A 15,746-nucleotide genomic window follows, 5' to 3' on the forward strand; every position below is an offset into this window, starting at 1 on the left:
AATCAAACGCCAACTGTGGAATTAATTAACAAATTCTGACTACTAAAAATGGGCCCCCAGCTTAGGTGAACCTGAACAAAGCGGAGGTTGCTCATTTTTGCCCTGGTGCCAAGGGGGCAGGACTGACAGAAAAAGGGAGGAAAAAAAAGAAGGAAACAGAGGTTTTTGTGGCTGTGTACCTACAAAGTCTTGACTGCCTCTGGATACAGCGGCAGGACTTTTCAGGCTGCAACTGCCCCAAGCATAGGCAGAAGTGAGCTCTTTTGGGGGCTTATCTGGAGCCTGTGCCTTCCCCAGGGGAGGGGTGAAGCCCCACCCAGGTGGAATCCCTCCATCAGGGAATTCAGACACCAGGGCCTGGTAATTTGAAGCCATTAAAACCAGCCTACAACCTCTCCTCTGCCTCCACCATTCCCCCAGCAGGGAGAGTCTGCCAAAGTTAAAGGCACCGCATCATCTTATGCTGGTGGGACCTGCAGTCAGACAAGCGCCACATACTGGACAGGATAAGAAAAACAGAGTCCAGAGACTTCACAGGAAAGTCTTTCAACCTGCTGGGTCTCACCCTCAGGGAAAACCGATTCAGGTGACTCTTTCCTCCTGATAGGAGGCCAGCTTGGTCTGGGAAAATCTGGCTGGGGTCTATAATATCTAAGTAGACCCTCTTAAGTGTGTGTGTGGGGGAAAGGCACCACACAAGCAGGGCAAGAAACAAGAAAACAAGAACTGAAAAATTCTCCTCTGTTAAACAAAACTTAAGCTAAAGGTCCAAATAAAGCTGAACTGAATGTCAAAGAACAGATAGACAACAAATTCATCCAGCAAGAAAACCCTAGATAAAAGAAGTGAAAGCAATCTCCAGAATAAACTAATTAAGGTAATTAAATGCCTAAATGCCAGCAAAAAATAACATCAAACTAGGAAAATTGAAGATATGGCCCAGTCAAAGGAACAAACCAACAATTCAAATGATATACAGGAGCTGAAACAATTAATTCAGAATGTACGAACAGACATGGAAAACCTCATCAAAAACCAAATCAATGAATTGAGGGAGGATATAAAGAAAGCAAGGAAAGAACAAAATGAAGAAATTGAAAGTCTGAAAAAACAAATCACAGAACTTATGGGAATGAAAGACACAGTAGAAGAGATGAAAAAAACAATGGAAACCTACAATGGTAGATTTCGAGAGACAGAACATAGGACTTCTGAACTGCAGGGCGGAACATCTGAAATCCAACAAGAAACAGAAACTATAGGAAACAAAATGGAAAAATATGAGTAGGGACTCAGGGAATTGAAAGACAATATGAAGTGCACGAATATACGTGTTGTGGGTGTCCCAGAAGGAGAAGAGAAGGGAAAAGGAGGAGAAAAACTAATGGAGGAGATTATCACTGGAAATTCCCCAACTCTTATGAAAGACTTAAAATTACAGATCCAAGAAGTGCAGCGTACCCCAAAGAGAATAGATCCAAATAGACATACTCTAAGATATTTAATAATCAGAATGTCAGAAGTCAAAGAGAAAGAGAGGATCTTGAAAGCAGCAAGAGAAAAGCAATCCATCACATACAAGGGATGCCCAATAAGACTGCACAGATCTCTCAGCAGAAACCATGGAGGTGAGAAGACAGTGGGATAATATATTTAGATTACTAAAAGAGAAAAAATGCCAACCAAGAATTCTATATCAAGCAAAATTGTCCTTCAAAAATGAGGGAGAAATTAAAACATTTTCAGACTAAAAATCACTGAGAGAATTTGTGACCAAGAGACCAGCTCTGCAAGAAATACTAAAGGGAACACTAGAGGCAGATACGAAGACAGAAGACAGAGGTGTGGAGAAGAGTGTAGAAAGGAAGACTATGAGTAAAGGTAAAAAGAAGGAAAATTAGATATGACATATAAAATCCAGAAGGCAAAATAGTAGAAGAAAGTACTACCCATGCAGTAATAACACAGAATGTTAATGGATTAAACTCCCCAATCAAAAGATGTAGTCTGGCAGAATGGATTAAAAAACAGGACCCATCCATATGCTGTCTCTACTCAAAGGACACGAGGCCAAGGACACAAATGGACATTTACACACCAATGTTTATAGCAGCATTATTAACAATTACTAAGAGATGGAAACAGCCAAAATGTCCATCAACAGACAGTTGGCTGGACAACTGTGACATTTATATAAGATGGAATATTATGCAGCTGTAAGACAGAATAAAGTTATGAAGTTGTAACAACATGGATGGATCTTAAGAACATTATTCTGAGTGTGATTAGCCAGAAACAAAATGACAAATACTGTATGATCTCACTGATATGAACTGACATTAGTGAATAAACTTGGAATATTTCCTTGGTAACAGAGACCATCAGGAGGTAGAAATAGGGTAAGATATTGGGTATTTGGAGCTGAAGGGATACAGATTGTACAACAGGACTGAATATAAAAACTCAGAAATGGACAGCACAATAGTACCTAACTTTAATTATGTTAAAACACTGAATGAAGCTGTATATGAGAATGATAGAGGGAAGAGGGCTGGGGCATAAATGAAATCACAAAGAAAGATAGATGATAAAGATTGAGATGGTGTAATCTAGGAATGCCTAGAGTGTATAATGATAGTGACTAAATGTACAAATTAAAAAAATGTTTTTGCATGAGGAAGAACAAAAGAAGGTCATTACTGAAGTGTGCTGAAAATAGATGGTACTTGATATTTAAAAATTTCAACTAATGTGTGAGACTAAAGCAAAAAATGTTTATTTGGTACAAATCTATACTTTAACTAGTGCATCTCCTAATATAACTTATGTAGGTAGTTGATTGAACACCTTAAGTACATGGAACTTTGTATAGGACATGAGATTTTGTTGGTTTGTCCAGGTGATGCCCTGATGAATCCCAGAGTGATTTGGTCAGTGAGTGCAAAAGCATTTGCAAAGTCCCCTTCGGCGAATGGTGAGAACGGGGGAAAACTCAACTTCCCCAAGTTGAATACTTGATATTCTCACAAGCAGTGTGGACAACCAAAGCTATAGGCTGAGCCCCCAGTCTTGGGGTTTGTTCATATGAAACTTAACCCCACAGGGGATAGGTCAAGCCTACTTAAAATTAAGCCTAAGAGTCACCCCCAAGATAACCTCTTTTGTTGCTCAGATGTGGCCTCTCTCTCCACCCAACACAGCAATCAGACTCACCACCCTCCCCCTGTTTACATGGGACATGACTACCAGGGGTGTGGATCTTCCTGGAAGCGTGGGAAAGAAATCTCAGAATGAGCTGAGATTCAGCATCAACGGATTGAGAAAAACTCTAGAATGAGCTGAGACCCAGCATCAAGGGATTGAGAAAACCTTCTCGACCAAAAAGGGGAAGACTGAAATGAGACAAAGTGTCAACGGCTGAGACATTCCAAACAGAGTCGAGAGGTTATCCTGGAGGTTATTCTTTATGCATTAAGTAGATATCACCTTGTTATCCAAGATGTAAGGGAGAGGCTGGAGGGAACTGCCTGCAAATGTAGAGCTGTGTTCCAGTGGCCATGTTTCTTGATGATGATTGTATAATGATGTAGCTTTCACAATGTGACTGTGTGATTGTGAAAACCTTGTGTCTGATGCTCCTTTTATGTACCTTGTCAACAGATGAGAGGAACATATGGAATAAAAATAAATAATAGGGGGAACAAATGTTAAAATAGATTTAGTTTGAAATGCTAGTGATCAATGAAAGGGATCAGTAAGGGGTATGACCTGTAAAATTTTTTTTCTGTTTGTTATATTTTTCTTTTGTCTTTCTATTTCTTTTTCTGAATTGATGCTAATGTTCTGGGAAATGATCATGATGATGAATATGCAACTATGTGATGATATTGTGATTTGCTGAGTGTATGTGTTGGGAATGTTTGTGTTTCTTGTAATTTTTTTTAATTAATAAAAAATAAAAAAAAGAAATATGTTGAGATAAGTGAAAACAAAAACACAATATACCAAAACTTATGGGATGCTGTAAAGGCAGTGCTCAAAGGGAAATTTATAGTTTGATATGCCTGCATTAAAAAAGAAAAAAGATCACAAGTTAATAAGCTAACCACACACCTAAAGAAACTAGAAGAAGAAGATCAAACTCAGCCCAAAGTTAGTAGGAAGAAGGCAAAAGTAAAGATTAGAGGTAAATGACATAGAGACTAGAAAAGCAATAGAGAGAATCAACAAAACGAAAAATTGTGTTTTTTTTAAAGACCAATAAAACTGACAAACCATTAGCCAGTCAAAGAAAGAGAGAGAGAGGAGACACATATAACTAAAATTAGGAACAAAAGTGGGAACATTAATATTTACCTTACAGAAATAAAAAGGATTAAAAGAGGATATTATGAACAATTATATGGCAGTAAGTTAGAAATACTGAACGAAATGGACAAATTTCTTGAAAAATAAAATTACCTAATTGATCCAAGAAGAAGTAGAAAATCTCTACAGACCTATAACAGGTAAAGAGATTGAATCAGCAATAAAAAACCTCTCATCAAAGAATAGTCCAGGACCAGATGGTTTCACTTCTGAATGCTACCAAACATTTAAAGAAGATTTAACAACAATTCTTTGCAAGACAAAAGTCTACCCAAAAAATAGAAAAGGAGGGCTTGCTTACTAATTCATTCTATGAGGCCAGCATCAGCCTGATACCAAAGTTAGATAAAATTACAGACCAATAATCCTTGTGAATATAGATGTAAATTCCTCAACAAAATACTGGCAAACCAAATACAATAGCATATTAAAAGGATCATACACCATGACCAAGTGGGGTTTATTCCAGGGATGCAAGGGTGGCTCAACATAGGAAAATCAATGTATTATACCACATTAATAGAATGAAGGAAAAAATATATGAGCATATCAATCGACACAGAAAAGGCATTTGACAAAATCCAACATCCTTTCATGATAAAACACTAGAGAACTAGGAATAGAGGAGAAGTTTTACAACTTGATAAGGAGCATTTATGAAAAACCACACAAAAAAATCATACTCAATGTTAAAGATCAGGAACAAAAAAGGGTGCCCACTGTCAGCACTATTATTCACTATTATTCAACATTGTACTGGAAGTTCTAGGCAGAGCCATCAGTTAAGAGAAAGAAATAAAACTCGGAAGGAAGAAAAACTATCCCTATTTGCAGACGACATGATCCTATATGTAGAAAATTCCAAAGAAACCACAAGAAAGCTACTAGAACTAATAAATGAATTCATCAAAATTGAAGTATAAAAGGTAAACATGCAAAAGGTAAATTATATTTACGTTTTTGATCCATTTTGAATTATTTTTTGTACATGGTGAGAAACAGAGGTAAACATAATGAACAAGGTAAACATGTTCATTACTCCATTGGGAGTAATGAACAATCTAAAAAGGAAATCAAGAAAACAATCCCATTTACAATAGCATCTAAAAGATTAAAATATCTAGGAATAAATTTGACCAAGAAGGTAAAAGGATTCTATACTGAAAACTATAAAACATTGCTAAAATAAATTAAAGTAGACCTAAATAAATGGAAAGGCATCCCGTGTTCATTGGAAATATGTTGCAATTGTTAATATTCTTAAGACGTCAACACCACCTAAAGCAACCTACAAATTAAAATAAACCTTAGCAAAATTCCAGTAGCCTTTTTAAATGAGAAAAAGCTAATCATCATATTCATATGGAATTGCAAGGGGCCCCAAATAGACAAAACAACCTTAAAAAAAGAACAAAATTGGAGGACTTAAATTCCTGATCTCAAAATTTAATACAAAGCTACAGTAATTAAAACACTGTGGTAATGATATAAGGATAGACTATAATGATATAATGGAATAGAACTGTGATGTGAGTTCGAGGTAAATTCATACATCTACAGCCAGGCTCTTCAACAAGGGTACCAAGTCTTCAACAAATGGTGTTGGGACAACTGAGAATCCATATTAGAAAATATGAATGTGGACCCCTGTTTCTCCCATGTACAAAAAATAATTCAAAATGGATCAAAAACCTAAATATAAGAGCTATTACTACAAAACTTTTACAAGAAAACACAGGGAAATATCTTCAGGACCTTGTAACAGGCAATCAATTTTTCGAGAGTTTACCCCAAAAACATGAGCAACAAAAGCAATAATAGATAAAGTGGATTTCATCAAAATTTCAAATTTTTGTGCATCAAAAGGATATCATCAAGGGCAGGCAATGGTGGCGCAGTGGCCGAGTTCTTGCCTGCCATGTTGGAGACCTGGGTTTGATTCCCAGTGCCTGACCATGCAAAAAAAAAAAAAAAAAAAAAAAGGACATTATCAAGAAAATGAAAAAATAACCTACAGAATGTGGGAAAATTTTTGGAAACCATATATGTGATAAGGATTTAATATTCAGAGCATATAAAAAACTCCTACAGAGGGGGCCAAGATGGCAGCTTAGCAATGTGCGTGTTTTAGTTCGTCCTCCAGAACAACTACTAAATAACCAGAAACAGTACAGAACAGCTCCCAGAGCCACGATAGTGACCGGACATACAGTGTACCCCAGTCTGGACCAGCTGGACTGGCTGTGATTCTCCAGAACAGTGAGTTCCCCAAGCTGCGGTGGCCGGCACCCGGCACCCCTCCCCCACAAGCGGCTTCCCGGAAGGAAAGAAAAGAGACTCTAACAGTAGCAGGGACTGAGTCCAACCAAACACCAATTGTGGCATTAATAAACAAAGTCTGACTACTAAAAATAGGCCCCCAGCTCAGGTAAAACTTGTCAAGGAGGAGGTCGCTTATTGGGTTAACTGAAAAAGAGGAAAGGGGGACGAAATGGAAGTTTTTGTGGCTGTTTCTATGGAGGCTCTGGATTCAGTGGTGGGACTATTCGGGCTGCAACTGCCCCAGGAATAGGCAGAAACAGACTGCTTTCAGGGCTATCTCCCACATGTGCCTTCCCCAGGGGAGGGGTGAGGCCCAACTTAGGTGGAATCCCTCTCTCAAGGAATTCAGACCCCAGGGCTTGGCAATTTGAAGCCATTAAAACCAGCCTACAACCTGTCCTCTGTCTCCGCCATGCCCCCAGCAGGGAGAGTCTTCCAAAGTTAAAGGAGCCACAACATCTTTTGCTGGTGGGACAGACAAGCGCCACATACTGGGCAGGATAAGAAAAACAGAGCCCAGAGACTTCACAGGAAGTCTTTCAACCTGCTGGGTCTCACCCTCAGGGAAAACTGACACAGGTGACTCCTTCCCCCTGATAGGAGGCCAGTTTAGTCCGGGAAAAACCAGCTGGAGTCTGTAATACCTATGTAGACCCTCCTAAGGGTGGGGAGGGAAAAGGCACCTTACAAGCAAGACAAGAAACAAGAAAACAAGAACTGAAAAATTACACTCTGTTAAACAAAACTTAAGCTAGAGGCCCAGAAAAAGCTGAACTGAAGATCAAAACAGATAGACAACAAACTCATCTAGCAAGAAAACCCAAGGTAAGATAAGTGAAAGCAATCTCCAGAATGAACTAATTAAGGTAATTAAATGTCTAGATGCCAGCAAAAAATAACAAATCACACCAGGAAAATTGAAGATATGGCCCAGTCAAAGGAACAAACCAATAGTTCAAATGCGATACAAGTGCTGAAACAACTAATTCAGAATATACGAACAGAAATGGAAAACCTCATCAAAAATCAAATCAATGAATTGAGGGAGGACATGAAAAAGGCAAGGAATGAAAAAAAGAAGAAATGAAAAGTCTGAAAAAACAAATCACAGAACTTATGGGAATGAAAGATACAGTAGAAGAGATGAAAAAAACAATGGAAACCTACAATGGTAGATTTCAAGAGACAGAGGTTAGGATTAGTGAACTGGAGGATAGAACATCTGAAATCCAAAAAGAAACAGAAATTATAGGGAAAAGAATGGAAAAATATGAGCAGGGACTCAGGGAATTGAATGATAATATGAAGCGCACAAATATACGTGTTGTGGGTGTCCTGGAAGGAGAAGAGATGGGAAAAGGAGGAGAAAAACTAATGGAAGAAATTATCACTGAAAATTTCCCAACTCTTATGAAAGACCTAAAATTACAGATCCATGAAGTGCAGCACACCCCAAAGAGAACAGATCCAAATAGACGTTCTCCAAGATACTTACTAGTCAGAATGTCAGAGGTCAAAGAAAAAGAGAGGAACTTGAAAGCAGCAAGAGAAAAGCAATCCATCACATACAAGGGAAACCCAATAAAACTATGTGTAGATTTCTCAGCAGAAACCATGGAGGCGAGAAGATAGTGGGATGATATATTTAAATTACTAAAAGAGAAAAACTGCCAACCACGAATTCTATACCCAGCAAAATTGTCCTTCAAAAATGAGGGAGAAATTAAAACATTTTCAGACAAAAAGTCACTGAGAGAATTTGTGACCAAGAGACAAGCTCTGCAAGAAATACTAAAGGGAGCACTAGAGACAGATACAAAAAGACAGAAGAGAGAGGTGTGAAGAAGAGTGTAGAAAGAAGGAAAATTAGATATGACATATAAAATACAAGGGGCAAAATGGTAGAGGAAAGTACTAGCCAAACAGTAATAACACAAAATGTTAATGGACCGAACTCCCCAATCACAAGACAAAGACTGGCAGAATGGATTAAAAAACAGGATCCTTCTATATGCTGTATACAGGAAACACATCTTAGACCCAAAGATAAACATAGGTTGAAATTGAAAGGTTGGGAAAAGATATTTCATGCAAATAACAACCAGAAAAGAGCAGGAGTAGTTATACTAATATCCAACAAATTAGACTTCAAATGTAAAACAGTTAAAAGAGACAAAAAAGGGCAGGCCACGGTGGCTCAGCAGGCAAGGACGCTTGCCTGCCATGCCAGAGGACCTGGGTTCGATTCCTGGTGCCTGCCCATGTGGAAAAAAAAAAAAGAGAGACAAAGAAGGATACTATCTACTAATAAAAGGAATAATTCAACAAGAAGACATAACAATCATAAATATTTATGCACCAAACCAGAATGCCCCAAAAGATGTGAGGCAAACACTGCAAATACTGAAAAGGGAAATAGACACATCTACCATAATAGTTGGAGACATCAATTCCCCACTCTCATCAATGGACAGAACATCTAGACAGAGGATCAATAAAGAAACAGAGAATTTGAATATTACAATAAATGAGCTAAACTTAACAGACATTTATAGGACATTACACCCCACAACAGCAGGATACACCTTTTTCTCAAGTGCTCATGGATCATTCTCAAAGATAGACCATATGCTGGGTCACAAAGTAAGTCTCGACAAATTTAAAAAGATCGAAATCATACACAACACTTTCTCAGATCATAAAGGAATGAAGTTGGGAATCAATAATAGGCAGAGTGCCAGAAAATTCGCAAATATGTGGAGACTCAACAACACACTCTTAAACAACCAGTGGGTCAAGGAAGAAATTACAAGAGGAATCAGTAAATATCTTGAGGCGAATGAAAATGAAAACACAACATATCAAAACGTATGGGATGCAGCAAAGGCAGTGCTAAGAGGGAAATTTATTGCCTTAAACGCCTATATCAAAAAAGAAGAAAGGGCAAAAATTTGGGAATTAACTGTCCACTTGGAAGAACTGGAGAAAGAACAGTGAACTAATCCCAAAGCAAGCAAAAGGAAAGAAATAACAAAGATTAGAGCAGAAATAAATGAAATTGAGAACATGAAAACAATAGAGAAAATCAATAAGATCAGAAGTTGATTCTATGAGAAAATCAATAAGATTGATGGACCTTTAGCAAGGTTGACAAAAAGAAGAAGAGAGAGGACACAAATAAATAAGATCAGAAATGGAAGAGGAGACATAACCACTGACCTCACAGAAATAAAGGAGGTAATAATAGGAGACTATGAACAACTTTATGCTAATAAATACAACAATTTAGATGAAATGGACAAGTTCCTAGAAAGGCATGAGCAACCAATTTTGACTCAAGAAGAAATAGATGACCTCAACAAACCAATCACAAGTAAAGAAATTCAATCAGTCATTAAAAAGCTTCCCAAAAAGAAAAGTCCAGGACCAGATGGCTTCACATGTGAATTCTATCAAACATTCCAGAAAGAATTAGTACCAACCCTGCTCAAACTCTTCAAAAAAATTGAAGTGGAGGGAAAGCTACCTAATTCATTCTATGAAGCCAATATCACCCTCATACCAAAACCAGGCAAAGATATTAAAAAAAAGAAAACTACAGACCAATCTCTCTGATGAATATAGATGCAAAAATCCTCAACAAAATTCTAGCAAATCAAATCCAGCAGCACATTAAAAGAATTATACACCATGACCAAGTAGGATTCATCCAGGTATGCAAGGATGGTTCAACATAAGAAAATCAATTAATGTAATACACCATATCAACAAATCAAAGCAGACAAATCACCTGTCCATCTCAATTGATGCAGAGAAGGCATTTGACAAAATTCAACACCCTTTCCTGTTGAAAACACTTCAAAGGATAGGAATACAAGGGAATTTCCTTAAAATGATAAAGGGAATATATGAAAAACCCACAGCTAATATTGTCCTCAATGGCGAAAAACTGAAAACTTTCCCCCTAAGATCAGGAACACGACAAGAATGTCCACTATCACCACTGTTATTCAACATCGTGTTGGAAGTTCTAGCCAGAGCAATTAGACAAGAAAATGAAATACAAGGCATCAAAATTGGAAAGGAAGAAGTAAAACTATCACTGTTTGCAGATGACATGATACTATATGTGAAAACCCTGAGAAATCCACAGCAAAACTACTAGAGATAATAAACAAGAACAGCAAAGTGGCAGGTTACAAGATCAACATTCAAAAATCTGTAGTGTTTCTATACACTAGTAATGAACAATCTGAGGGGGAAATCAAGAAACGAATCCCATTTACAATTGCAACTAAAAGAATAAAATACTTAGGAATAAATTTAATTAAAGAGACAAAAGACCTATACAAAGAAAACTACAAGAAACTGTTAAAACAAATCACAGAAGACCTAAATAGATGGAAGGGCATACCGTGTTCATGGATTGGAACACTAAATATAGGTAAGATGTCAATTCTACCTAAATTGATTTACAGATTCAACGCAATACCAATCAAAAGCACAACAACTTACTTTTCAGAAATAGAAAAACCAATAAGCAAATTTATCTGGAAGGGCAGGGTGCCCAGAATTGCTAAAAGTATCTTGAGGCAAAAAAACGAAGCTGGAGGTCTCACGCTGCCTGACTTTAAGGCATATTATGAAGCCACAGTGGTCAAAACAGCATGGTACTGGCATAAAGATAGATATATTGACCAATGGAATCGAATAGAGTGTTCAGATATAGACCCTCTCATCTATGAACATTTGATCTTTGATAAGGCAGTCAAGCCAACTCATTTGGGACAGAACAGTCTCTTCAATAAATGGTGCCTAGAGAACTGGATATCTATATGCAAAAGAATGAAAGAGGACCCGTATCTCACACCCTATACAAAAGTTAACTCAAAATGGATCAAAGATCTAAACATTAGGTCTAAGACCATAAAACAGTTAGAGGAAAATGTAGGGAGATATCTTATGACTCTTATAATTGGAGGCAGTTTTATGGACCTTATACCTAAAGCAAGAGCACTGAAGAAATAAATAAATAAATGGGAGCTCCTCAAAATTAAACACTTTTGTGCATAAAAGAACTTCATCAAGAAAGTAAAAAGACAGCCTACACAATGGGAGACAATATTTGGAAACGACATATCAGATAAAGGTCTAGTATCCAGAATTTATAAAGAGATTGTTCAACTCAACAACAAAAAGACAGCCAATCCAATCACAAAATGGGAAAAAGACTCGAACAGACACTTCTCAGAAGAGGAAACACAAATGGCCAAAAGGCACATGAAAAGATGCTCAATGTCCCTGGCCATTAGAGAAATGCAAATCAAAACCATATGAGATATCATCTCACACCCACCAGAATGGCCATTATCAACAAAACAGAAAATGACAAGTGCTGGAGAGGATGTGGAGAAAGAGGCACACTTATTCACTGTTGGTGGGAATGTCAAATGGTGCAACCGCTGTGGAAGGCAGTTTGGCGTTTCCTCAAAAAGCTGAATATAGAATTGCCATATGACCCAGCAATACCATTGCTAGGTATCTACTCAGAGGACTTAAGGGCAAAGACACAAACGGACATTTGCACACCAATGTTTATAGCAGCATTATTTACAATTGCAAGGAGATGGAAACAGCCAAAATGTCCATCAACAGACGAGTGGATAAACAAACTGTGGTATATACATACGATGGAATATTATGCAGCTCTAAGACAGAATAAACTTATGAAGCATGTAATAACATGGATGGACCTAGAGAACATTATGCTGAGTGAGACTAGCCAAAAACTAAAGGACAAATACTGTATGGCCTCATTGATATGAACTGACATTAGTGAATAAACTTGGAGTATGTCGTTGGTAACAGAGACCATCAGGGGATAGAAATAGGGTAAGATAGTGGGTAATTGGAGCTGAAGGGATACACACTGTGCAACAGGACTGGATACAAAAACTCAGAAACGGACAGCACAATATCACCTAACTGTAATGTACTTATGTTAAAACACTGAATGAAGCTGCCTATGAGAATGATAGAGGGAGGAGGGCTGGGGCATAAATGAAATCAGAAAGAAAGATAGATGTTAAAGATCGAGATGGTATAATCTAGGAATGCCTAGAGTGTATAACAATAGTGAAATGTACAATGTACAAATTTTAAAAATGTTTTGGCATGAGGAAGAACAAAAGAATGTCATTATTGCAGGGTGCTGAAAATAGATGATAATTAATACTTAAAAATGTCACCTTATGTGTGAGACTAAAGCAAAAAATGTTTATTTGGTACAAAATTTAGATTTTGACTAGAGCATTTCCTAATATAACTCATGTAGATAGTTTGACTGAACATCATAAGTACTTGGAATCTCAGGTAGGACATGAGATTTTGTTGGTTTGTCCAGAGTGATCCCCCGATGAATCCCAGAGTGATTTGATCAGTGAGTGGAAAAGTATTTGCAAGCCCCCTTCGGGGAATGGTGAGAGTGGGGAGAAATTCAACTTCCCCATGTTGAATTCTTGATATTCTCACAAGCAGTGTGGACAACCAAAGCTATAGGCTGAGACCCCAGTCTTGGGGTTTGTTCACATGAAACTTAACCCCACAAAGGATAGGTCAAGTCTACTTAAAATTTAGGCCTAGGTGTCATCCTCAAGAGAGCCTCTTTTGTTGCTCAGATGTGCCCTCTCTCCAGCCAACAAAACGAGCAGTCTCACCACCCTCCCCCTCTATGCATGGGACATGACTCTCAGGGGTGTGGACCTTCCTGGCAACGTGGGACAGAGATCCTGGAATGAGCTGAGACTCAGCATCAAAGGACTGAGAAAAACCCTAGAATGAGCTGAGAATTAACATCAAGGGATTCAGAGAAACTTCTCGACCAAAAGGGGGAAGAGTAAAATGAGAAAAAGTGTCAATGGCTGAGAGATTCCAAACAGAGTTGAGAGGTTATCCTGGAGGTTATTCTTACACATTAAGTAGATATCACCTTGATGTTCAAGATGTAGTGGAGAGGCTGGAGGGAATTGCCTGAAAACGTAGTGCTGTGTTTCAGTAGCCATGTTTCTTGATGATGATTGAACAATGATACAGCTTTCACAATGAGACTCTGTGAATGTGAAGACCTTATGTCTGATGCTCCCTTTAGCTACCATATCAACAGAAGAGTAGAACATATGGAATAAAAATAAATAATAGAGGGAACAAATGTTAAAATAAATTCAGTTTGAAATAGTGGTAAATGAAAGCGAGGGGTAAGGGGTATGGTATCTATAGTTTTTTTTTCTCTATTATCATTTTATTTCTTTTTCTCTTGTCTTTTTATTTCTTTTTCTAAATCGATGCATATGTACTAAAAATTATGAATATGCAACTATGTGATGATATTAAGAATTACTGATTGTATATGTAGAATGGAATGATATCTAAATGTTTTGTTTGTTAATTATTTTAATTAATAAAAAAGTTAAAAAAAAAAAACTCCTACAGTTCAATAAAAAAAAGAGTGAAATTTAAAAATGGGCCAAAGATTTGAATAGACAGTTCTCCAAAGAAGATATTTAAATGGGCAGTAAGTGTATGAAAAGATGCTTAGTATCACTAGTTATTAAAGAGATGCAAATTAAAACTATGAGATAACACTTCGCATCCATTTGGGGTAACTATTATTTTAAAAAACTGAAAATAAGTGTTAAGCTGTGAAGAAATAAATAGGAATCCTTGTTCACTGTTGGTGGGAATATAAAATGGCTGCCGTGGAAAACAGTTTGGGGGTTCCTCAGAAAGTTAAAAATAGAATTACCATGTGATCCAGCAATTTCACTCCTAGGTATAGACTCCAAAGAACTGAAAGTGGGAACTTAGATAGTTGTACCCCAGTGTTCACCACAGCACAATAGCTAAAAGGTGGAAGCAACCCAAGTGTCTTTGTCTGAATGAGTAAACAAAATGTGGTATATACATACAATCGAATGTTATTTGGCTGTAAAAATAAGCGATGCGCTAGTATATGGTACAACATGGATGAACCTTGAAGATATCATGTTGATTAAAATAAATCAGACACACCATCAGGAGATAGAAATAGGGTAAGATATTGGGTAATTGGAGCTGAAGGGATACAGACTGTGCAACAGGACTGAATACAAAAACTCAGAAATGGAAGCACAATACTACCTAACTGTAATAAAAGTATGTTAAAACACTAAATGAAGCTGCATGTGAGAATGATAGAGGGAGGAGGGCTGAGGACATAAATGAAATCAGAAAGAAAGATAGATGTTAAAGATTGAGATGGTATAATCTAGGAATGCCTAGAGTGTATATGTACAAGGTACAATTTTTAAAATGTTTTTGCATGAGGAAGAACAAAGGAATGTCATTACTGCAGGGTACTGAAAATAGATGGTAATTAATATTTTAAAATGTCACCTTCTGTGTGAGATTAAAGCAAAAAATGTTTGTTACAAAATTTATATTTTGACTAGTGCATTTCCTAATATAACTTATGTAGATAGTTTGACTGAATGCCATAAGTACTTGGAATCTCAGGCAGGACATGAGATTTTGCTGGTTTGTCCAGAGTGATGCCCCGATGAATCCCAGAGTGATTCGATCAGTGAGTGGAAAAGTATCTGCAAAGCCCCCTTCAGGGAGTGGTGAGAACGGGGTGAAATTCAACTTCCCCATGTTGAATTCTTGATCTTCTCACAAGCAGTGTGGACAACCAAAGCTTTAGGCTGAGCCCCCAGTCTTGGGGTTTGTTCATATGAAACTTAACCCCACAAAGGATAGGTCAAGTCTACTTAAAATCTGAGCCTAAGAGTCACCCCCAAGAGAGCCTCTTCTGTTGCTCAGATGTGGCCCCACTCTCCAGCCAACACAACGAGCAGTCTCACCACCCTACCCCTCTCTACGTGGGACATGATTCCCAGGGGTGTGGACCTTCCTGGCAACGTGGGACAGAGATCTTCGAATGAGCGGAGACTCAGCATCAAGGGATTGAGAAAAACCCTAGAATGAGCTGAGACTTAGCATCAAGGGATTGAGAAAACCTT

At 37.7% G+C, this 15,746-nt stretch overlaps 1 protein-coding gene across 6 annotated transcripts in view; it reads right to left on the reverse strand.

The window, feature by feature from the left end:
- NUP210L (nucleoporin 210 like) overlaps positions 1-15,746 on the reverse strand; it is a 272,420-nt gene that overhangs the window by 51,965 nt on the left and 204,709 nt on the right. The window lies entirely within an intron of this gene.

Source organism: Tamandua tetradactyla, chromosome 4 (assembly GCF_023851605.1).
Source record: "Tamandua tetradactyla isolate mTamTet1 chromosome 4, mTamTet1.pri, whole genome shotgun sequence".
NCBI classification, from domain to species: domain Eukaryota; kingdom Metazoa; phylum Chordata; class Mammalia; order Pilosa; family Myrmecophagidae; genus Tamandua; species Tamandua tetradactyla.